General features: G+C 45.1%; 1 protein-coding gene across 3 annotated transcripts in view; it reads left to right on the top strand.

Moving 5' to 3' along the window:
• Window positions 1-8933: 8933 nt before the first annotated feature.
• Window positions 8934-22757, top strand: part of PDZD2 (PDZ domain containing 2) — a 240176-nt gene continuing 226352 nt past the window's right edge. Inside the window, exon 1 of one of the 3 annotated variants that reach the window (XM_083575459.1) lies at window positions 8934-9014. The gene's annotated coding sequence lies outside the window, so the exon portion shown is untranslated. Of the gene's footprint in view, window positions 9015-10326; window positions 10563-22757 lie in introns of those variants that run through there. The other 2 variants (XM_083575460.1, XM_083575458.1) reach the window with 2 other exon arrangements.

Here is a 22757-nt window from a genome sequence, read left to right as displayed (position 1 = left end):
GATGCTGGGGACTGAATCCCTTTCCATTCCAATACTTCCGATGATATGTAGCTGTGTCACAATATTTTCTGAATTGTGCTAATGCCCCTTAGCTGTTTTGTGACTCTGGAGATAACATATGAGGATCATGTTGTTTATCTACTGCAGATAGCGAAGAACAATGATTTCTCAAAAGCATTGCTGATCTGTAAGTAAGTGTATGTATGTGTTTTATTTAATTTCCTCTGGCAGAGTATGTAAGTCAAATGCAGTATTGATAAAGCATGCTGACATTCTGGCATGCCAACCTAGGTTGTATGTTTATAAAAGATCTGCACATAAACTCAGGAGAAAGATTACTTGAACTTAGCGGGTGCCTTTAAAAGCACCAAATATTTATTGTAAAGAATGCATGCATAAATCTGCTGTGCCAGTTCTGTGAATGAGCAGCCTTCCTTCACAGCAGAATGTAAATATTCCTGCTACAGCAGCAAAAGAGTGAGTGTTGCTATCACTGAGAGCAAAAATAGGCTGCTATCTCTATCAAACAACATCCCAGTATTTAATTTCCAACTGCTCCCGTTGCTTTACATGCTGTGATGCAGAGCGTTCTGCATGCAAAGGGAATTGGATTTGGATTGCTGATTCTCACATTACGTCTCTCAGACATGGAAATGGCCGGAAACATCCAAATGGGAATATTACTGTGTTTGATTTCTTGACAGTTAAGGGAGCAAGAAGCAGGCAAGTCTCTTTTTGGGGCCAAATTCCCATATTACTCATTTGGACAGTGCATTTTGCACAGGAGTTACAGATGAGGAGAACCTTTGATTCTCTGCCTCTCAGTAAAGATAGACCATCAGTCTAAGGGTGTTTTCTCAGGGGGGAAACAAGTTCTACTAATTTCTATAGAACTGGTTTACATAGTACACAAAAGTGCAAGAGTGCTAATTCTCAATAGCTTTATCCTTCATGTATTCCTCCCCTTTTAACTCTCTCGAAGGTTCGTAGCCATCACTACACCTTGTGACAGTGATTTCCGTAATTTAAACTGCATGCTGTGGGAGCAAGTACTTTGTCTTGCCTATCCTGAATCTTGCACTATTTGTCATCATTGGATGACCCCCTGGTTCTCTTCGTTCCAGAGTGGTAAGAAACTTGATTGCCAACATAGCGCACAGAACAAGGTCCACTAGACTTCCCAACCCTCTTCTGCCCGTGTGCCCCCAATGCCCCCTTAAACCTGTTCTGAGGATTCTCCCATCATTCCAGAGCAAGACCTCATTCTGTTCATGCAACAACTTAGCTAAATCTTACCCCAAGGGACAAATCTATAAATGGCTGCTAAACCATATTTTTGAGGGTAAGTTATCTCTACAGTAGACCATTCAGATTTTGAGACCAATTAATAAATCATTAGGTACACTGAAGATCAACTTCCAGTGAAGATATTCCAGGACCATTCATTTTTTAAACTTCCAAGGAGTTACAGATTTTGAAGATGGTGGCCTGGCACATTCCCCCTGTGTTTGCACCAGATGACGCATCAGCTTTCCATGATTCATGATAATTTAGACTTAAGTGGTCCTTAATGGTAACCCGCGTTGGCTCTCCATCATACATCTTTCAGTATCTAGGGAACTGTAAATTTGTGTAAAGATGAAATATGTGTGTGAAGACAGAACACAGGAAACAAACACAGAGTTTTTTAGTAGGTTGATAAGCATATTAATATTTTTTTTTTTAGAAGAGCAGTTTTCGACTGTTCTGGAGAGCTTTAGGACTCTTCATTTAACAATCTGTGTGTGGATTTTCAGGCAGTTACCTCCCAAAACAGTTACAAGTAAAATATACATGCACATGAATAAAATGCCAACACTTACAATATCAGTTGCAGCATACAAACACACCAGTAGGTAGAACGTGTGAAATCCACTCCTATAGCCTGTAAATTTAGCATTTGGGGGATCCTAATGGCGCTGTGGGTTAAACCACAGAGTCTAGGACTTGCCGATCAGAAGGTTGGCAGTTCGAATCCCCACAACGGGGTGAGCTCCTGTTGTTCGGTCCCTGCTCCTGCCAACCTAGCAGTTCAAAAGCATGTCAAAGTGCAAGTAGATAAATAGGTACCGCTCCAGCAGGAAGGTAAATGGTGTTTCCGTGCGCTGCTCTGGTTCTCCAGAAGCGGCTTAGTCATGCTGACCACATGACCTGGAAGGTTTTTGCCGGCTCCCTTGACCAATAAAGCGAGATGAGCGTGCAACCCCAGAGTCGGCCACGACTGGACCTAATGGTCAGGGGTCCCTTTACCTTTAATCTTGCCTATACAATGCAAACTCTGTGGATTCAATGATGACTCTACTGAGCAGGTAATTCAGATGTGTACATTGATCTAGGAAGGAATTCCATTTGTCCAAGTGGCTTCTATGATGATGGACATCTATACTGAGCTTGTGGGTGGAAATGAACTTCTGTATTGTAACGTTTTTCTTATATTCTGTGGATGGGTGTGTGAATTTTTCACTGCACTTGGAACGTAAATTGTAATGCACATAGTGAATTTTCCAGAACAAGAGTGAATTAAATATATCTAAATAAACATTCAAACACTGTGCCAATGCTTTTGTTTACATGTGGCAATGTCTGGATCACTGGAGAACGCTTGAAAGTCCTAGCTCTGATCTGAAAGAGTATCCAGGAACGAAAAACGATGTCCTTGGCTGTGTCATTCTCCCAAGGAGATCAATCCATTGAAATTGGTAACAAATTATAAACCTGCTTCTCCTCTCACACCAGTTCCACAGCTCAGGGTGTTTTCACACTTTCCATTTTGCCAGTAACAAAGCAAAACAAGCAAATCAAGTTCTTTCAACTAAGATGCTAGCTTTGCAAGTAGCAATACATTAAAGTCCATGCCAGCAGTGTGTCTTCATCCAGCAACCCACACATCAAACATTCATCTCCAGACCTTTATTTTTAAAAAAGTTTTATGACTTCAGCAACTCTATAGCTTTCCTGGTGTATTAAATAAAGAACTATGCCTTGCTCTCCCTAATAATCTTAAAAAATAATTTGCTGCAAAGCTGTTGCAACTGTATAGGTGTGGCTGGATAGGTGTGGCTTTTCCTGCTATAGGTGAGGAATTTAATCCTTGTTTTGTAGAGGTGTACAGTTGACCTACATGAGAAGGAAACGAGCTCGCAGCGAAAAAGGGAAGATGTTGACTGTGTGGAGGAAAAGGAGATCATGACTCCTAAATCTCTCATCAAACAAATATAAGCAGGATCTGTGGTCTGTGGTCCCTAGGCCTAGTTTGCATACAGTATTTAGCAGAATCACAGTGAAGCTTTTCTTGGAATGCACCCTCACCCTTAAGGTCGCAGATGGGAACTTGCGTGCTTTCACGTTCTCCCATCCTGAATGTAGTGGGGAAAAGCATGCCAGGGAGAAGGCTAGCTCATATCAGCCTCCTAGACATGCTGGCTTTCTGTGTGCAGGGAGTTTACACTGTAAACTGGGTCTAAGGGCTTGCCCACACCTCTGTTTTCCCAGTCACTTTCATCCGGGGAAACCCAGAGTTTAGCACTGAATCGGAGCAAACAGCAATCGGATTTTCTGCAGGGCTGTTCCGATTTAGTGCTAAAGAGTGTGTTTTCCAGGAAGAAGCGGCAGGCCAAAGGCAAAACTGCTCAAACCTATGCCTAGAAACCACAGTGCAAATGGGAAACCGCTTGACCCATGCTTACTCGGCAAAGGACAAGCGGAAGTGCGGCGAGCCCTGAGGCAAGCTTTATCACTGGATTTTACTGAATATACCAACAAGACTAGGACCTGTTTGCTGTAATTCCAAAAGTCTGAATTACACAGCTCTCTTCTAAATCTTTAATGTACTTTGTGAGAGTTTCTGTGCCTAGAAGCTTCTTGCTTACAGATCCTTCCACACCATCAGCCCCCACCGTTCTCCGTTCAAGCATCCACTCAACGGCTGAAATAAATTGTGCAAAACGACTTCCACTTGCAAAGCTGGCAACACAACCCTATGTGTCCAGCATTTTGTTGAAGTTTGCTTTTTATCTGTGGGAAAGAATTTGCAGTATCAGTGCCCACTCAACGAATGGGGCACTGGCGAGTGATTGTGGGCGCCTCTGATTAGTTGGTTGCACACACATTTACTGTCTCGCACAGCTGGGGCACGTCATGCATACATCTGCCTTGAAATGGGCTACAAATGCAAAGAGGTAAGGTATTTGAAGCTGAACCTACAAATGCAAAGAGGTAAGGTATTTGAAGCTGAACCAATTGGGGGGGGGGCTGCTGAAGATGCTCCTTGCCTGGAGCACCATTTCATTTAAGGCTTGACCTGCTGTAGTGACATAAAACTTGTTTATTTCCATACAGGAACTTCTTAGCAACTGACAGGAGTGAGCCAGTAGTAAATCACACAAAGTAAGTGGAGTTAACTCTTTATTAGTACAGTGGTACCTCGGGTTACATACGCTTCAGGTTACATACGCTTCAGGTTACAGACTCCGCTAACCCAGAAATATTACCTCGGGTTAAGAACTTTGCTTCAGGATGAGAACAGAAATTGTGCTCTGGTGGCGCAGCAGCAGCAGGAGGCCCCATTAGCTAAAGTGGTGCTTCAGGTTAAGAACAGTTTCAGGTTAAGTATGGACCTCCGGAACGAATTAAGTACTTAACCTGAAGTACCACTGTGAACACAGGATCCACACAGGAGTGTCAGGCCTCATGAGCATGGCAACTCTTCTTGCCCCGATGAAGCGCGTGCAGAGACTAAGGGGCACAGCCTTCCCTCAGGTGCCTCTACAGGGTTTTTTCCAAGGAATCTGAGACTGTGCCTGCATGACACTAATTTCTCCTCTGCCCACTTAATGCCTCTTCTGATTCTGGCAGACAGGGGAGAGGGGAGCTTGTTGCAGCAGGAAGGGGCCTCACCTGTGCTTCTACCAGCCTGACTCATCTCTGCATCTTGGTCTCCCTCTCCTCCTGCTTCTGCTTCTTCTTCTGGACTTCTCTCGGCTACAGACGCTCACAGCTCACTAAACTCTGTCACCACTTCAGCTTCTGACATCTCCCAGTCTTTTCCCTTTTCTCCTTTCTTTTATTAGGGGTTCCCCAGCTGGTTTCTCCCACCGTTCCTCTGCCTCCAATCAGCCCCTGACAACAACTTTTCCCAGCCAGCTTCAAAACGCTCTTCGACAGCCAAATCCAGATGTTCTAGGCTGCCCCCTTTCAGCCTCCCGTCTTGCAGGTTGGTGTAGCTCCAGGTATCTTTCACTACGGTCTTTTTGTGTAGCTCAGTGCAGGCCCAATGAAGTGGGTGGGGACACCTGTTCAATAGGAACTAGCAGGCAGAGGAAGAAAGAGACATATCTTTGCTTGGCACAATATCTAAATAACCCGAATGAAGCTTTCTTTCCTCGTCTCAGCATTCCTACTGTATTAGGCCCACTACTTAAACGCAGTGTGCGAGAATCAATTTTCTCTTTGTGCAGAGAGTGGCTTAACACTTTCAGATGAAAATTGCTAACTTTTCAATGAGTGCGGGAGGTAGACAATAGGCTGAAACTATTGCAGCGTTGAATTCAGGAATACAGAGCCAGATCTTGCTCCTCTTGATGCCAGTGGCAAAACTGCCATAATGAGGCAACTATAATTTGCTGCCAAGACATTATTAGAAATTCAGTAGATGGTTATTATTATTCACAAACCTAGCAAGAGAGTCAGTAATAGCTGTCACCATTAGAAATGTAGCCAAAGGAACAATTCTTCCTAAATGTCTAGCTTCTGCTTCCTTTGGAAATGGAAAGGTGCTTTGAAGCGCCGCAGCTACCCACCTGTAACAGTGCCATAACTTTCGTAAGCCTAGAAACATATTATTAGATCTCACCTTTGCCATGCTTTCGTCTATCCTGCTGTGGCTAGTTACTTGTGTGTTTCCAGTCTTCTAAATTCTGCACTATGGGAGTTCCGCTCTTTTTAAATTCAGCACCACTAATTCACACCAGTTTTTAAAATAGCAAAGTAAATTCACCTGAAGTTTTAAGCGATAAGAAAATATAAACCTACATGGATCACCTTGCTAGCCTGGAATTTCTAGGCCAGATGCCTGCAAGGCTGGGTTGGGAATCATGTATTCTGTTCCCAATACTTGCCCAGTGGATGTACATTGCCATCATCTAGGATCATCATTTAATACTACTAATTGAAAACATCTTATTGCAGGCAACTTATCTTTGGATTAACACCATAGATTAAAGGAACCACAACCCTCACATTATAGCATTGAGAAGAGAGACTTGAGAAGAACCCAAATAAGATTCTTTGAAGTATGGATCAAAAGCTGTATGTAATGGCTTTAGGGGTTGCTTGTGCGTAAGTTGCCGCCGCTCTGGGCTAGGTTGGCTGGTTAAACCATTTCTCGCTGGACAGCCATCCACTCCGTGGCTGTTCAGTCGCTGGCAGAATCCGTCAGTGGGCGTTTCTTAAACCTTTTCCAACATAAAAGTTGTTTGACGCCCAGTCTCCTCCTACTCTCCCTGCGCGGAAGTCTTCTGCGCAGGGAGGGCGTGGGTAGCGGAGGACCTGTGCTCTCCCCGCTGGTGTCCAGTGAAGAGTCCCGGAGCCTGCTCTCTGCTTCTCCCATTGGCCCCCCTCTATCCCTGGTGTTGCGCTGATTTTCTTCCCCAACAGGAGACCTGTCTCTCTCCCTGCTTGGCCCCTCTCCAGCATCGCTGTGGAGCCTCGCCTCCTCCTCTAGTTCCGATGGCAGTTCCCTGACACTGTATTTAAGGTTGTTTGAGGCAACATGGTGCCCATGATCCAAAACATTTTATTAAGCTTTTTAGCATTAATTGAAGGGGGGGGGAAGCAGTGCAGGCCTAAGACATAATATTACTGGAAGCTGACACAAACACCAAGCGCAACATTTTAAAAAGTTTTGCTGTACCATTCAGACGCCAGTTCTCTCCCCTCCAAAAAAAAAAAAAAAATGTCTGGTGGTTCTTGCAAGGTCATGAGGGGACTGTAAATATCTTTAGTTTTTAAATTAGCCTTGAAAAATAGAAATATCTAACCCTTTTAAAATTGTGGTGATATAATAAAAACTGTGGAGGCAGATTTCAGCACAAATTGCTCAGTAAAAAGTGAGCGTGCTCTTGGCTTCCTGGAGCCAGCCAATACATTCAAAATGTTGGTATAAAAAAGAAGCACCAGGTATCCCCCCCCCCAATTTATTTAAAAGTAGAGAGAATTTCTTTTAACGCCCCTAAAATCAAAGTATTATTTAAAACCAATTAAGATTAAGTAACTTCAAAGCACTTTAAATGCTACCAGCATTTGGGTTTGGGCTGTTCACTGACTCACCTGCCCCCTCCAGCCTGTGATCTCGGAGGCTTCCTCTCTGGCACGTTTCTGTCTGCCAGCTGCTTCCAGACAACTCATAAGCATCTTTGTGCTGCTGAGAAACTGCTCAGAGAATGGCACTACCCCCTTGGAGGCCCTGAACATGACTATGGCAAGCCTCAGATGTTTTCGAACCCAGAGCGAAAAGCCGTACGGATTGATGGATGGATTCTGCTCTGGACCGCGCTGGTATGTTTTAAAGAAATTACTCAGAGAGATAGAAATGGGAGGCAAGAAAACTGTGCCCTATATAGAACCTGCTGCCTAAGCAGCTACTTAATTTTGCTCTGATGTCAAGGCTGGCCCTAAGAGAAAGCTTCAAAGCGGGGTGGGGGGAGAAGCAGGGATGCCACCCACTACCCATGCAAGGAGATGCCCTCTGACCCTTACACCCTTGGTATAGTGGCCAATCCGGATCAGGGAGGCTCAGCCTGTTGAGTTAATTAAGCCAGGCTGGCAATGACAAAGTCTGAGCCTTCCTGTTTCCAATCAATACCAAACCCTCACAGCGCACACCCAGGAGTATTTTTGGCAGCCAGCCTAGCGGAGAGGAGGGGGTGACCCAGCCGCCCGCGAGACCAGGCCTGGCAGAGGCCCAGGCAGGGGAACTGGAGCCTCCCATCGCCTCCGAGTGCCTGCAGTTCCCGCAGGGATGTGCTGTGGATTTAATAATACCTGTGTGACAATGTCATCCTTCAAACGAGGTGAGTGCCATCAATTATTCCCTGCATACTAAGTGATGGAATTAAAGCCCTAAACTGTTCACAGCTTGATACCGCTGTACTTGCATGTTGCAATTTTTAAGGAGGGGGAAAATGAGAGAGAAAAGTCCACGTCTCTCTTCACAGTTTCTTGGCGCTTTGCCTTGGTGGTGAAGCAGCCTGTCACGTCGGGGAAAACAGACGTGGCCTCCCGGAGAGGGAGTCTCACAGTCTCCACACTCCCTGCTCAGCAACTTCCCAGCAGCGAGGGAGAGTGAGGAAATCTCTGTCGCCTTCTCCTCATTGCAGCCTCGGAGGAGACTTTCAGAATAAGTGTGATGCAGCCACTCATCATTCATTCATATATTCATTCAGTGGGTACAAAGCGCGGCGGCGGCGGCGGCGGCGGCGGCGGCGGGGGAACACCGGCCCTGGCGCGTCACTCGGAGAGGAACGCCCCCAGCCAATGGGGACTCCTCGGCCTCCTCAGCCTCGGAAGGGCTCCGCCCCATGCAAATGAAGGGGGCGGGGCGCTCCTCATCTTTGAATGAACGCTGGATGCAAAGGGAAAGAAGGGAAGAGCGGGGTTTCCTCCCCCGCCCCTCACCCCCTTACCAAAAAAGCAAAGCGCGGCGAGGGAGTGGGGGGCTCTTGGAGCTACGAATCGGAGCTTCTCCCCCCAGCCGTCCCGCCTATCGCAGAGAAGGGAGGCGGGCGGTTTCCACGGTTCTTCCCCCAATGGTTGCAAGCGGTGCAGCTAAATTGAGAACAACACTAGCGGGAGGACTCGGATCTTTGCTTAAAAAACAACAACCCTAAAACCCAGAAAAACCCGCCTTTCTCCTCCCTGCTTTGAACTGCGAGAATCACAGGCTGCCTCTGGACCACCGGCAGCTGCAGCTGCAGCAGGTGAGAGGGCGGCTTGCGGAGAGCGGGGCAGACAGGGCTGGGGCTTCTAGGGACGGGGAAGAATGGGGGGCTGTGAAAACGCTTGTGGGGTTCTGGGGGGGTGTCGAGGCGGCTATGCCTGGGGGGCTCAGGAGAAGCCAACCCCCGGGACGGATGGGGCTAGGAGGGCAGCCTGGGCGGCGGCGGGGGGGAGCATAGACCTTCACGATAGACCCTCAAAGTACATGCAAGCTGGAAAGCGAGTCCTCCATCTCTTCGCGCTCCGCCCCCCTGTTTGGGTTTTGCCCCTCTGCTTTCCGAAGAGGGGCGTGTTCCGTGCCTACATGTGTGAGCGTGGGGGGAAAGTTGTGCCTAAGTCATCTTTTCCCACTGTTGGGGGAGCGGAGGCTGAACTAAGTCTGCCCTCGCAATCATTATTATTTAAGCAGAACACTCTTCGAGTTGTTCTCCGCTGAAATCCAGGTCAACACCCTGAGTCTACTAATTTTCGAAGACTGTCCCAGGCATCCCCCTTGCGGGAAGGCAGAGAAACCCAGCTCTGATTCCAGACGTGCTTTCCAAATCAAGACGGTTTATAGGAATTGCAGGTTTGGGCTCCGCTCCGCTTGTATGCATGTGATTTTCTTCCTCAGAAGGAGGACTAGCTGGAGAAACGTGAAGAGCAAAGGAACCCGTCTTGGCCCGTAAGGAACTCCCGCCCCCCCAAAAAAACCCCCCCACAGCTGGGCAATAATACTTTAACTAGGACCAATCCACTGCCCTAAAATTGCAAGGAAGCTTGCGAGCTCATCCTGGGAGGCGGTGGAATAACCTGGGGTGGGGGTGGGGGGAGAGAGGCGCTAATAAGAGACAAGGGGGCGGCCGGGTATCGCTGGAGGTGCAAATGACGTTGAAAAGCTACTCTCACCAGCCCACCAGTTTTGCTGAATGAATTAAACCAAAAAGATTTAACTGGATTTTGAATAAATGTGCAATGTCTTGCTACTGTTTAGAATTTGCTTGTGCCACCACCTTCCTTAGTGGGTCGTGCAAACCACTGTTCGGAATAATGGTTTGTGTTAGGGTAGGGTAGCAGGCACTGGGGAGGTGGTTATGGGACCATGGAGCGGAAGGGAGGGGGGTTGGCGGCCCCCAAAAGTTAGGGAGGCTCTGGGTTAGACGTTGAGCAAACAGCAGGTGTTGGGAGGGGAAACTGCCCCAGTCCAGGCTGGTTAAAAGTTCTGGAGGGCTGGGCGCCTCCCGGTCCAGGGCCCGTCCCTTCGGCTCCCCGCCCAGCCGAGGAAAACCACGAGGTCGCCCAGCAGAGAACTTCAGCTGCTGAGGTTTGTCAAGAGAGCCGGACCGCAAAGGAATGGGTGGGTGGGGTGCAGGAGGAGCTGCCTTGCTCCACGAGAAGCCGAGCGGCCTCCTCTTTGCTCAGAGCCGGCTAGGCTTTGGAAAAGTTGCTAGCTCGTTTGCACGTGAGGAAGCGGTTCCGTTCCCTGGGCTGGACACCACGGCGGAGCACCTCCTAGAGGAGCGAGCCGTGTAAATGGCAGCCTTTCCCAGGTAGAGATCCTTGCTCTGGGTTCATTTGCATAGGTTATTTTAATTTCCGTGGATTGTTTTGTTTCTGAAACAGCCCCGCGCCAAGATAGCCATTGATTTTATTCTATTTTAAGTTGGCTTCTTGGTTTAAAATGGATGCTTTCTTCGAGATTCATGCACCGTAAGGGGTTGGACTAGATGACTTTGGGGGTCCCTTCCCAACACTACAATTCTGTGATTCTATTAAAAAGTTCTGTAGGCTGATTTCCCAACAGCTGAGGAGGGGGTTTATGAAAAGTGTAGAATACTGTCAGAGTGTAGCCTTCCCAGAATGGTTAACCTGGCAATGCCTTCATGGGGTCCTAGCCAGTGAAATTTTACTTGGAATAGACCCACTGAAATGGAAGCATGTAACTTAGCCATGCCTAATAATTTCAGTGGGTCTTCTCATGAGTAGGATCAGCACTGGCTACAACCCATGGTCTTTTCTGCACCGGCTGAAGAACTTTTTGTTCACCACCCAGCTCTTTAACAGGACGTGTTTTGCAGACAGGGCTTCTCAGTTCTGTATTCGAATTCTACAGTAATATTGATGTAGTCAGTCAACATCAGTTCCACAGTTGCCCCTAAAGGTATCATTACAAGAGGAGGCTCTGTGGAGGTGGTGGTTGAGGATGGATCAAAGTTTGGGATCTTGGGAAAGTGACAACTTGGGCACATCATACATTTCAAACTCAGGGCTTCCCCCAAAGAGTCCAGGGGACTCTGGTTTGCTCCTCACAGAGCTTCAATTCCCTTCCTCCTTAACAAACTACCTGGATTCTTTGGGGAAAGCCATGTGCTTTAAATAATAATAATAATAATAATAATAATAATAATAATAATTTTGTTTGTATGCTGCCTGACTGGGTTGCTCCAGCCACTCTGGGCAGCTTCCAACAAAATATAAAAGAACACTAGACACATCAGACAGTAAAAGCTTCCTGATACATGGCTGCCTTCAGATGTCTATGGAAGATGTATAATTAGTCATCTCTTTGACATCTGACTGGAGGGCATTCCAAGGGGCAGGTGCCACTACCGAGAAGGCCCTCTTCCTGGTTCCCTGTAACAATACAGTAATAATAATTTATGGACTTTGGAATGGATGTTGTGTGGCTTTTTAAATACTAGCAGGTATATTGTGGCAATGAGCCTCTTTATCAGATATATGAACTGGTATTGTTAGTTGGCAGAGAAATATCTCTAGCTTGCCTTTATCTCCAATTATTGAAAAATTCAGAGTGTGGCACAGGGAGGAGAAAAAATCAAATCACTGAAGCCCAAAGGTCATGAAATGCAAGTAGGGCTGTGACACTTACATGCAAAACACATACAAGATGCGAGCAGTGCAGGAATTTTAGATAATGCAATCTTCCACCTTTGCTATGCTAATTTGACACCTGGAGTGGGAGAGAAGATCCTATCAAGAACTAAATGAATAGAATGAAACTTGAGGATAAGTTCCAGTTCAGCAATTTTGCTCTGAAGTCTCCCTTTGAAACTTTTTGTTACAGAATCAGGTCAGCAGCAGTGTGTCCTGAGAGACTGAAGTCCTCTCCTGATGCTTTCTGAACGTTGATAGTTCTGATGTCAGGCTCATGTCCAATTGTCTCTCTCCTTTGGGTAAGAGAGCTGTTTCTCTCTTGCTTTCCTCCCTAGAGGAGAGCTGGTCTTCGCTTGGGAGCTAATCCCATAATAGGTAGAAATAGCAGAGAAAGCCTTCACTCCTGTTCTGTGATCTTGGGAGACAGATCAGACACTCTTCCCTGATTATTTAGTCCGGATGAGCGTATGGAAACTTCTTTAAATGATTCCTTTTTTCAGTTATAATTTATTAAGTTTTCAAAACTTTCAGATATACACTCTGTGGCGATCACACAGGGCCCCCGGACATTTGGCGGTCTATTGACCCTGTGCCAACACTGTGATTGCTTTCTTCGCTGCCACCAACCCGTTTCTCCTCACGGGTAATCACTGAGTCCAGACAGTTGTTAACATTAACAAATAATCAAGTTTATTTATAGGCACGAACAAGCTTATGGTTTCAGTTAATTTTCCTTGTCAGTTTCTTAATCTTAGTTCCTTAACTGTCCTATGCATTCCTAACAACTTCAAACTGATTATTCCAACTATCTATCTGACTCCACTTAACAATTCCTCTCACTCCTTCACCACACAACTTGACCAACCCACCGACTAAACCTCGCTCTTCCTTCTTCAACTGCCAACTCTCAACTGACTTTCACACAACTCCCCCTCTAACCCTAACTCCTCCTATCAGTTTCCACTGGCCAATCATATCACACTCATTTTAACCCTTTCCTTATGACCCACCTAGGAGGCAAACGCCACACACTCCAATACGTAATAGATTTTTCTTTTGTTTTGTCGACTCCATTTTCCGTGGTTTTTTATTTCTCCTTCTTTGCTGCACCTTATTTTCTCTCTCTTACACCCTAACAATACAATAATCTCTAATTCATTCTGTTGCTTATAGTTCAAATCCTGTTCGTGAATTCATCATACTTCAGTAGTTCTTTAAGTAGTCGGAAAGAAGGCTTCCATTATTCCATAAAACAGTTACCGTTAGGTTCTCTTATTTTATCTGTTAACTTTGCCAATTCTGCATAGTGCATCATTTTACTTATCCATTCTTTTTTGGTGGGAACTTCTTCCTGTCGTTTTTGTGCATAGAGGATCCTAGCTGCTGTTGTTAGAATCATAAACAGCCTAATCATCTTGTTTGGAACTTCTGTCCCAATAATTCTTAAAAGGAGACTCTTAAACTCTTGGTTGTAGTTTCGAGCCCCACTTTGGGCAAAAGATTATTGTGCTGCAGGGGTTAGATGACCCACGTGGTCCCTCCCAGCTTTACAATTCTATGATTCTTCCCCTGATTAGAGTCTGGAAGAGTGCATAGAATCTACTTAGTTGCTTGTACAGCGGTACCTTGGTCCTCAAACTTAGTCTGTTCTGGAAGTCAGTTCCAAAACCAAAGCGTTCCAAAACCAAGGTGTGCATTCCCATAGAAAGTAATGCAAAATGGATTAATCTGTTCCAGACTTGTAAAAACAACCCCTAAAACAGCAATATAACATGAATTTTACTATTTAATGAGACCATTGATCCATAAAATGAAAGCAGTAAACAATGTACTGCAGTCACACAATCAATCAGTAGCTGAACTGGGTTCCGCACAGTCACAAAAAAATAAAACAAAAAAGAGCCACAAAAACGCAGAATAAATAGCAAAAACAGACAGGCCTCAGCGTAACACTCGAAACGGAAGTGTGGCACTCAAAACAGAGCACATCCAACCTCCGAAAAAGGTTCGCAGAAGGGAACACTTACTACTGTACTGTGTTTGCAGTGTTGGGGTTCCAAGTTGTTTGAGTACCAAGGCGTTTGAGAACCAAGGTACCACTGTAATCTCTTGTGAATGGTTGAGTATTGGCAGTTCTACTTTAGTGGCAGACTCTGACCTATTGCTGAACCACAGCTCCCATCATCCCTGATCATTGGCCATGGGGGCTGTGGCTGTTGGGAGTTGGAGTCCAGCCACATTTGGATGGCACCCTATTGGCTATGCCTGGTGTAGCAGCCCTGCCTACTATGCACCCAAGCCACCTTTTCATTAACTCGCAGTTAGTCATAGAGGGACCTATTGGCTTTTGTGGAACTGCACATTGCTCAAGAACTCCCAAAGCCACAAATCTCTAGAAACAAGAAGAATGACAGGATGGCCCAAATTGTGCAGCTTTTATTTGGGTAATTAGAGAATTTATTACTGTCAAGGACAGCATTTCTTGAATCCACTGAAGTGCTGCTTTAAGAAAGTATTCATTGTTGGCTGCTAATTTGGGCTATTGGTTGTTGCTCTTATCTAGAGTCTGCAGTCCTGTACAGGTATGGTTTTCCCCTCTGTTATAAATGTTGATGCAGAAATAATTTGTTTTACAAATTGTTGCATGCTGTTTTGGGAGAAAGGCAAAGTAGGCTTGAAACTCGGATAGGGAAGAAAGTGACTGAAGCAGATTCCAAAGCAGTTTATATTTTTTCACACCTACAAATTGTAGGTGTGAAAAAAACGCTGCAAGCCAATGATATGCGTGTACATTTTCTTCCTTAGAATAAAAGCAGCCCAATGTGAATTGAGATTCCCTCCCCAGTGTGGTAGCTGAGATTCCCCTCCTGCTCCTCCATAGGAGAGATGGGAAGACTGTGGGAAGACTATGCAGGCTGGGGGGGGGGGGCTCATGATTAGGAGTTATTGATAATAGATCAGAACGCATGGCAGAAATATTCTTCTACTCTGAATTTTGGAGTCATTCATACTTGTCTCTGTAGACATCAAGGCCAAAAACCTGCTTCATCCCCACCCCTTTTGTTTGTAAATGAATGTTCAGATTGTTGAGAATCCAAATAACAGATTCCACATGGAATTCCATCATTTATGGCACATGAGATTATAGGGGAGGGTGAATCCAAGCATGGTTCTTTTTTTAACATCAGTCCCTTAGTTCCTGGTTACCCACACTGAGAAAAGATTTCTGATGCTGTCGTAAATATCACTGAGCAGAAATTTCTGAACTTGAAAGCTTGTCTTTAATTCCTCCTGGCTTTATTGTTATTTTTTAATTGCAATCAATATTGTCAACTCCACTGCATTGCACTAGAATCTGGGTTGGAAAAATGTTACCAAATTGAAAATGGGTTAGTGGTTGTGTTTTTGTTTTTAAAAGGAATTACCTTTGACTCTTCTTTGTGCAGCGACCTAATAAAATCGGACAGCATGAAACATCTGGCAGCTTTTTTTCATGGGTAAAATGTAGTTCAGTGTGTCATTAAGATACAGCACTCGACAGGGCTTGCTATGCGGTGCTGTAAGCTTAAGAGGAAAAAAGAGCAAACAAAACTAATAAAAGGCACCACATTCAAAACTATAAAGCAAGGAAAGCTGACCTTGAAACCTAGAAATCCAATTCAGTGCATTGCAGAAAGATTGTGTGCATTTTGAATTCGACGTATGAAGTTCAGGCCTTGCAAGTCTCTGTGTCTACCTAAAAGGAACCATTGAATGGCTTGGCTTCCATTCATAAGCATTGTTTACCTGTGGATCTTTGTGTGAAAAGGGAATGATAGTAGGCAATCTTATAAAGGAACATAAGCAGCTCTGTTATACAGAATCAGACTGGTGCTCCATCTAGCTCAGAATTGCCTGCGCTGACTGGCAGCAGCTACCCAGGGTTTCAGACTGGCAACGTTCACAGCCCTACCTGCAGGGTAGGCCCAAAGTGTTAAGTCGTGGGTGAACATATCAGACGACACAGCGATTCTTCAAACAGCTCTTGTTTATTCACAGGCCAGAACAGAACTGAACTGAAGGGTTCAGCCAGCCTCCTTATATAGGCTCCACTAGAACGCAACAGTAACCATTTTCTTAAACTATCCAATCACTGAACGTCACTTTCGATCCCTTATTTGCATATGTGGACCTGAACTATCTACAGTATCCCCCTGCTGGCCCAGGGGGAGAACTTCAGTACTTAGCACAAAGCTCCTTGACCTGGGGTTCGCATAACTCCATATCCTCCAACATTTCTCCAATGAAAATAGGGACGTCCAAAAGAGAAGTGGGATGTTCTGGGATCAGAAACCAGGATGGCTTCTGTAAATCCAGGACTGTCCCTAGAAAATAGGGGCACTTGGAGGGTCTGAAAGCCTATGAAAAATGTTAAATGCACTTTCTCAAAACGGTTTCCTAGTCGCAGGTAGTTTCTAGGCCATGTTCACAAGATGTCCCCTGAGTCCTTTAAGCTTGGATGGCTGCTTAAAAGCAAAACATTTCTACCCATATGGGAAGTGCAAGGTCCCCAATTCAAGCCTGTGAACTAGTTTCTGCCATGTGTTTGTTCAACAAGACTCGAGAGATGGCTTTGGCTCCACTTCTTTAAAGCCGAGTTCTTCCCTTGCCCCCGAGCCCTTTCGCTTTCGCTGTCTGTGGTAGCTAGAAGAGACTCGGTGATGCAAAACCTGGAAAGCAACATTTCCCTCGTTAGAGTCTTCTTATTGCACCCGCCAGCTGAAACTGGGAGTGCAAATACCTAGATGTTAGTGGGCTGACATACAAGTTCAGCACAGTGGTCATGTTGAGCTTGTTCTTCTGCAGATGAGGATCTTTTTTTTTGCGTGTTTAAAAAACACTGATTCACGTAAATATTTTCCTACGTGTTGAGAATTGCCACTGGGGAGAATTCTTCCAGGCTGGGTCTTGCCTTGATGTGATAGTTTTATACCTATAGGGAAGAGTTAGAAAATGAGTAAATCTGGAGAAGTCTTCTGAGAATGTAAACCCCAACTCCCACCTGCGGTCTGAAATAGAAAAGCTCAATCATGAGACAATAAACAAAGTTAAAGGAAAGTGGATAATTTGCATGTGATGCAATAGGAATCCTGCAACCTGGTTCATGCAGTTGGAGCCTTTTCATAGGCCTGTGGTGTCGGCTGTCCTGTAGCCCTGTGCTTAATTGTAACGGCATGTGGAGAACTAAAGTAAACTCTTACTAGTCATTCACAGTGACAAACCGAAGATACGACTTACTAGGCGTTCCTCAACGCCAGTGTGCCTCCCTCCTAGTACATTTGCATAGTTATTTAATAACCGTTGACCACATTCATGGGTTTGCTTCATGACCTAATACTTAAGAGATTTCACATATGGAGGATGTCTGGTTGTATTTGATCATAGTTGGGGCCTCCATTGATTTGTGCGTTATGTGTGTTTGTGTCTGTATTTCGCTTCTTCACGGGTGGATGAAGATGCAATCCCTTTCCGTTCTGGTGCCCTACAGCACAAACTCAACCTGAAAGCAGCTTTGAGTCTTAAAAGGCCCTGTGTTTTTGCCATGTCACGTATTCTCATAGCCAGCTGAGAAAGCTGCTGTTAAAAATACCTTCTTAACTGTGTTTCTTGGTACTGACTTTGACAATTGGCATTGCAGTCCTAAAAACACATTTATTTGAATGCAGGTCCTAGAGTGTTTAGTGGGACTTTCTGGAATGGTAAGGTGGTGGGGAATATGAGCTCCCAGTCCTTCCCTCTCAAGAGTTCAAGCTTGTGGGAAATGGTCATACAGAATCACATAACAAGTCAACTATGTGTGTTAGTGCATAGTCTACATGGATGAGAAAGTTCATTTAGGTAGCTGACACCTTCAGAGGAATCAAGTGCTGGGTGCAAATCACTGACTTGCACTCAGGTCTTGTTTACAGGCTTCTCAATAGACATCTTGTCATCCACTGTATAAACGGGATCCTGGACTAGATGGGTCTTTGGTCTGGTGCAGTATGGCGGCTCTTGTGTTCTTAGGAAATGTAAACATTCAGTTCTAAACTATTCATATATGTACCGTGACAGAGAGTCACTGTGCTTCACATGCATTGACAAATGCTGTCTCTCTCATGGTACTTGTTCTGCATATGTCTCTCTCCTGTCCAAACACAAGAAGGTCATACTATGGTTCACCCACCCACCCATTCAAGTTGGTATTGTCCGCTCTGATTTGCAGCAGCAGACTGTTCTGACTGAGCTTCAGCCAGGGGTTGCGGGGTGTTGAACCTTGGATCTTCTGCATGCAGCACAACATGGCTAGTGGTCAGGGCTGATGGGAGTTGTAGTCCTACAGGAGGACATCATGTTGGCTACCCATGATGGTGCTGAGTAGAAATGGTTTGCAGTGTGTGTGTGTGTGTGTGTGTGCGTTGTGGTTGCACTTGCGTGCTAACGAAGATGATTGCTTTGTCATTGAAGAATGTTACTTCTCCCGTGCTGTAAAGCAGAGCTTTCAAGCTAAATGGGACAGAGGAAGCTTGTGGTGTCACTTGTTTCTGCTTTCCAGAGAGTGATCTTGACACAGAACCTTGAACTTGGTGGGGAAACTTAGGCAGAAAGCTTGCAAGATCTATTATTAATGACATAGCAACCCTCTGTGCAGAGGAGTTTCTGCACATTTGTGACCTGGGTTTAGCAGTTCTGATGCCTAGTTAAAGGAGATGAGGTTCAGAAATTAACATAATGCACAATTTGCAATTGACGCCTTGCTAAAGAAGTGATTTGCTGCTAAATGAAGAGACTAAACAGTAAATCACTTCTTTAGCAAGGTAACAATTGCAAATTGTTCTTTATGTTAATCTCTTCATTTAGCTTCATGCAGGTCTGACTCTGTGCTCTGCTTCAGTCTTCTAAAGTCCAAACTGATAATGAGACCGAAGAGGAGGGGAGGAACAGTGAAGGGTTCTGGTGGTGTTTTTAATCTCTATAGTGTGTTCTCTAATAAGGTTAAGTTTGGCTGATGAATGTTATATGTATATGGATGTTAGCTTGTTAATAAAATACCTGTTTTCAATGACTTCTTCGAATCTGGAACTTCATACTAAAAACAACACATGGTACCAGAAGTGAAATACAATGTGTGACTGAACTCTCCCATTGATTTAAGCACCACCTTTTCCCTCTTTGTCTCCCCCTTCTCATGCTCCTCTACCTGGACTTCATGGAAATCCAGGATTGTAATGAAGCATTACAGATCCTTCAATGAAGGGGGTGGTGAGGAAGGAATGTGTGATGACACTCTTACATTTTTATTATATGTAAAAGATATCTATGTTATCAGGTTAAGGGAATACTTTGCCTAACACAATGCTTCATGTGATCTTGACCAGGAGGTCTTATTACTCTGAGTAGTTAGAATATTCAACAGCATAATGCTATCCCACCGCTTTTAGGTAATACTTTCTTCATGTTTTACGAAGTCTACTTCAGATGACTAATAATACTAAAGAACATCCATGTGAAATGTGATTAGGCTAATTTTCAGCGCTCTCAGCATGAAGGCAGATGGAATACTCTAGTACACAGCAGGCCAAAGTAACTACTTCAGCATTTTAGGGATCTGTCCAAAATAATTAATAATCTCAAATTGGGAAAGAAGTCATATTGACCTTATGCTGGAGAGAGTGGTGTGGAGCTGAAATCTTGCTGATTCATCACATTACATGTATCTGTAGGCTAGAAATACAGCAGTAGGTAGGAATGTAGCATTGTTTGAAACATAAGATGATGCTGAGGAGTGTTTTGCATGTTACTTAAGCTCTTGCGTTTAGAAGATGCTGGAAGTTCTGTTTGTATACGTACCAAGCAAAGAGTGGAGTCCCTAAGATGGTTGGATGGTGCCTTGTACGCCTCCTTTCAGCAACTCCTGCAGACAAGCTGGTGCCAGATGTATTGCTCTGCTTTCTTTGGACCACATCAAAGAGGCTGAGGAGGAGGGGGTTGTTGTCTGGGGAGCCCAGGACCTCCACACACACTTTGTGCACCGTGGAAGGTCCCTTTGGTGGTTCTAATGCAGCTGTTTGACTTCACCTCCAGAGGTGCACTCCATTGTCTCTTGAGACAGACGGGTGCCAACACCAACTCCCATCATCCATGGTTATTGGACATGTTTGGCTGGGGCTGATGGGAATTCTAGGCCAGCAAGATCTGGAGGGTATCTGGTTGCAGGAGGCTCTTCTAAATCATCATGCATAGTGGTTGGAGAGTGTTTCCTACCCTGATGGTTTTTCCCTTTCATAGCACCCAAGGACTATCCAGGTATTTCCTGGCTGTTCTGAGCCAGCAATTTCCCTTCCAAAAGGAAGATATGACCAGTCCTGACTGGCAGGTTTGGCCAGTAGTAACAAACAATAGGCTTGTCCTGGAGATCGTGAGCTGTCACCTACTTTTAAGAAAACCAGCATTCTCTGTTCGATTTGTGCACCAAAACATCAAAAGTGAGTGTTGCTGTTTTGAATTTGGAATTGCCTTGGCCATCGTTTCCTTAAAGCATCTGTGGTCTCTGCATCTTCTCTCTTCTGAGCATGTTCACGTGGCTCTAACTTTAAGGGGTTCAGTGCTTCAGATCCCAAACAGAACAGGCGCTGTTTTACCCACCCTGGACTCCTGCCAAATTCTAGACCCCTTTAACTTCTTTCCAGAATAGCATACTGGTCTTAATTGTAAATCAGATGGAAGCAAGAAGTCAAGAGATGTGAAGGAATCCCTTGTTTGTGCTGTTCCCTTTGTTGTAAGGATTTTTAAGTAAGAAAGTCATTCTGTTCCTTGTCACTTGTGGCTTTTTTCCTTTTTTCTGGAGTATCTCCCTCGCAGATCCTTTATAAAGAACAGACGGCGCTAAACCTTCCAGTCTGAAATCTGCACAGTATCATACTGTCTAAGCCAACTTTTTATCTTCCTGTCTAAGGATTAAACGGCTCTCAACAGTCTGACTTTTTGTGCTACCTGCCTGCGGTGGTGCACGTCTAACAGACTATCCCCCAGCCACTCCCACCTCCCCAAATACAAACACACCTCCCTTCTTTGCCTACTCAATAATGGAAGAAGAGTGAAATCACTGGTGGAGACCAGCCTCCTTATCACAAGGCTAAAGGCTTGGATTAAAAGTCTGTCTGGCTAGGCTTTTCTGAAGTTGGAGACAGACAATGCTTCTGACAGCAAATGGAACTTAAATGTGAGAGGCTTCTCCTGTTGTGTATGTAGCTCTTTTCGCCTGCTGGTGCCTCTGGGCAAACAGGGATGGCAGCCTTTTGTGAACAAGACAGAAACCTGCTAATCGGAGACAAAATGGGACGTGCATATGCGCCATAAGCTGCAATTCCTTCCTACAGACTGCCTCCAGCTCCCAGGGTGGGGGGTTTGGCAGCCTTATTTTAATTATTGCACGAATTACTTTAAATAAACAATCATCTTCTAGTGCAGTGTTTCCCAAACTTGGGTCTCCAGCTGTTTTTGGACTACAGTTCCCATCGTCCCTGATCATTGGTCCTGCTAGCAAGGGAGGATGGTAGTCCAAAAACAGATGGGAGACCTGAGTTCGGGAAACACTGTTCTAGTGTTTGGGTTCTTTGCCTTGTACTTGCCCTAAATAGGACAATAAGACTGCTAGGGTGATTGTTTTATCGCTGAATACGGTTGTGAATCATCTCAAGTTGTCTCCTTATCTCAGGCTTTGCATTGTCACAGATTGTACTTGTTCTGCATTTAATTGCCATTTGACCCCCTCTAACAACCCCGCCATACCTATATGCATGTATGAGAGACAAGGTAGGTGGGGTTACAAGGCCGTTTTCCAGATGTCTATGGGAAGGCCCACAAACCAATTGCCCCTTCTTGCTGCTGTTCTGCAGTGACTGGTAATTCAGAGGGAAGCTCCCTCTGAACCTGGTAGCGGTATATAGGGGTGGGACAACAGCTTAGTGCCAGAGCATCCACCTTGCTTGTAGAAGGTCCCAGGTTCAATCCCAGCATCTCCAGGTAAGGTTTAACATGAGTCAACAGTGTGATGCAGCAGCAAAAAACCTAATTCTATTCTAGGCTACCATCAATAGATGTCTAGGGAAGTAATAGTCCCACCCTATTCTCCCTTGGTCAGACCACACCTGGAACACTGTGTCCAGTTCTGGGCACCATAATTTAAGAAGGATATTCACAAGCTGGAACGTGTGCAGAGGAGGGTGACCAAGATGATCAAGGGTCTGGAAACCAAACCTTATGAGGAATGGTTGAGGGAGTTGGGTTTGTTTAGCCTGGAAAGGAGGAGACAGAGAGGAGATATGATGGCCATCTTCAAATATCTTAAGGGCTGTCACAGGGAGGATGGAGCAGGCTTATTTTCTCCAGTGTGGTGTAGTGGTTAAGAGCGGTAGACTCGTAATCTGGTGAGCCGGGTTTGATTCCCCGCTCCTCCACATGCAGCTGCTGGGTGACCTTGGGCTAGTCACACTTCTCTGAAGTCTCTCAGCCTCATTCACCTCACAGAGTGTTTGTTGTGGGGGAGGAAGGGAAAGGAGAATGTTAGCCACTTTGAGACTCCTTCGGGTAGTGATAAAGTGGGATATCAAATCCAAACTCTTCTTCTTCTTCCCAAGCCTTAGTAGCCTTACACATGCCAACTGAGGGGAATGCTCCATGCATTTCAGTTGGAAAAGTTATGCCGTGACAAATTGGTTACGTTCTCAAGGTGTGTTTTTTTGTATACTGTATATAATATGTATTGTAAATCACCTTTCTGTTCTAAAGCAGAAGGTGGAGTAAATGGATAGCAAATCAATTGATCACCA

This window comes from Podarcis filfolensis (assembly GCF_964270895.1).
Source record: "Podarcis filfolensis genome assembly, chromosome: 11".
Lineage (NCBI taxonomy): Eukaryota > Metazoa > Chordata > Lepidosauria > Squamata > Lacertidae > Podarcis > Podarcis filfolensis.
The sequence above is the reverse complement of the archived record's forward strand: the minus strand, read 5'-3'. Positions and strand labels throughout refer to the sequence as shown.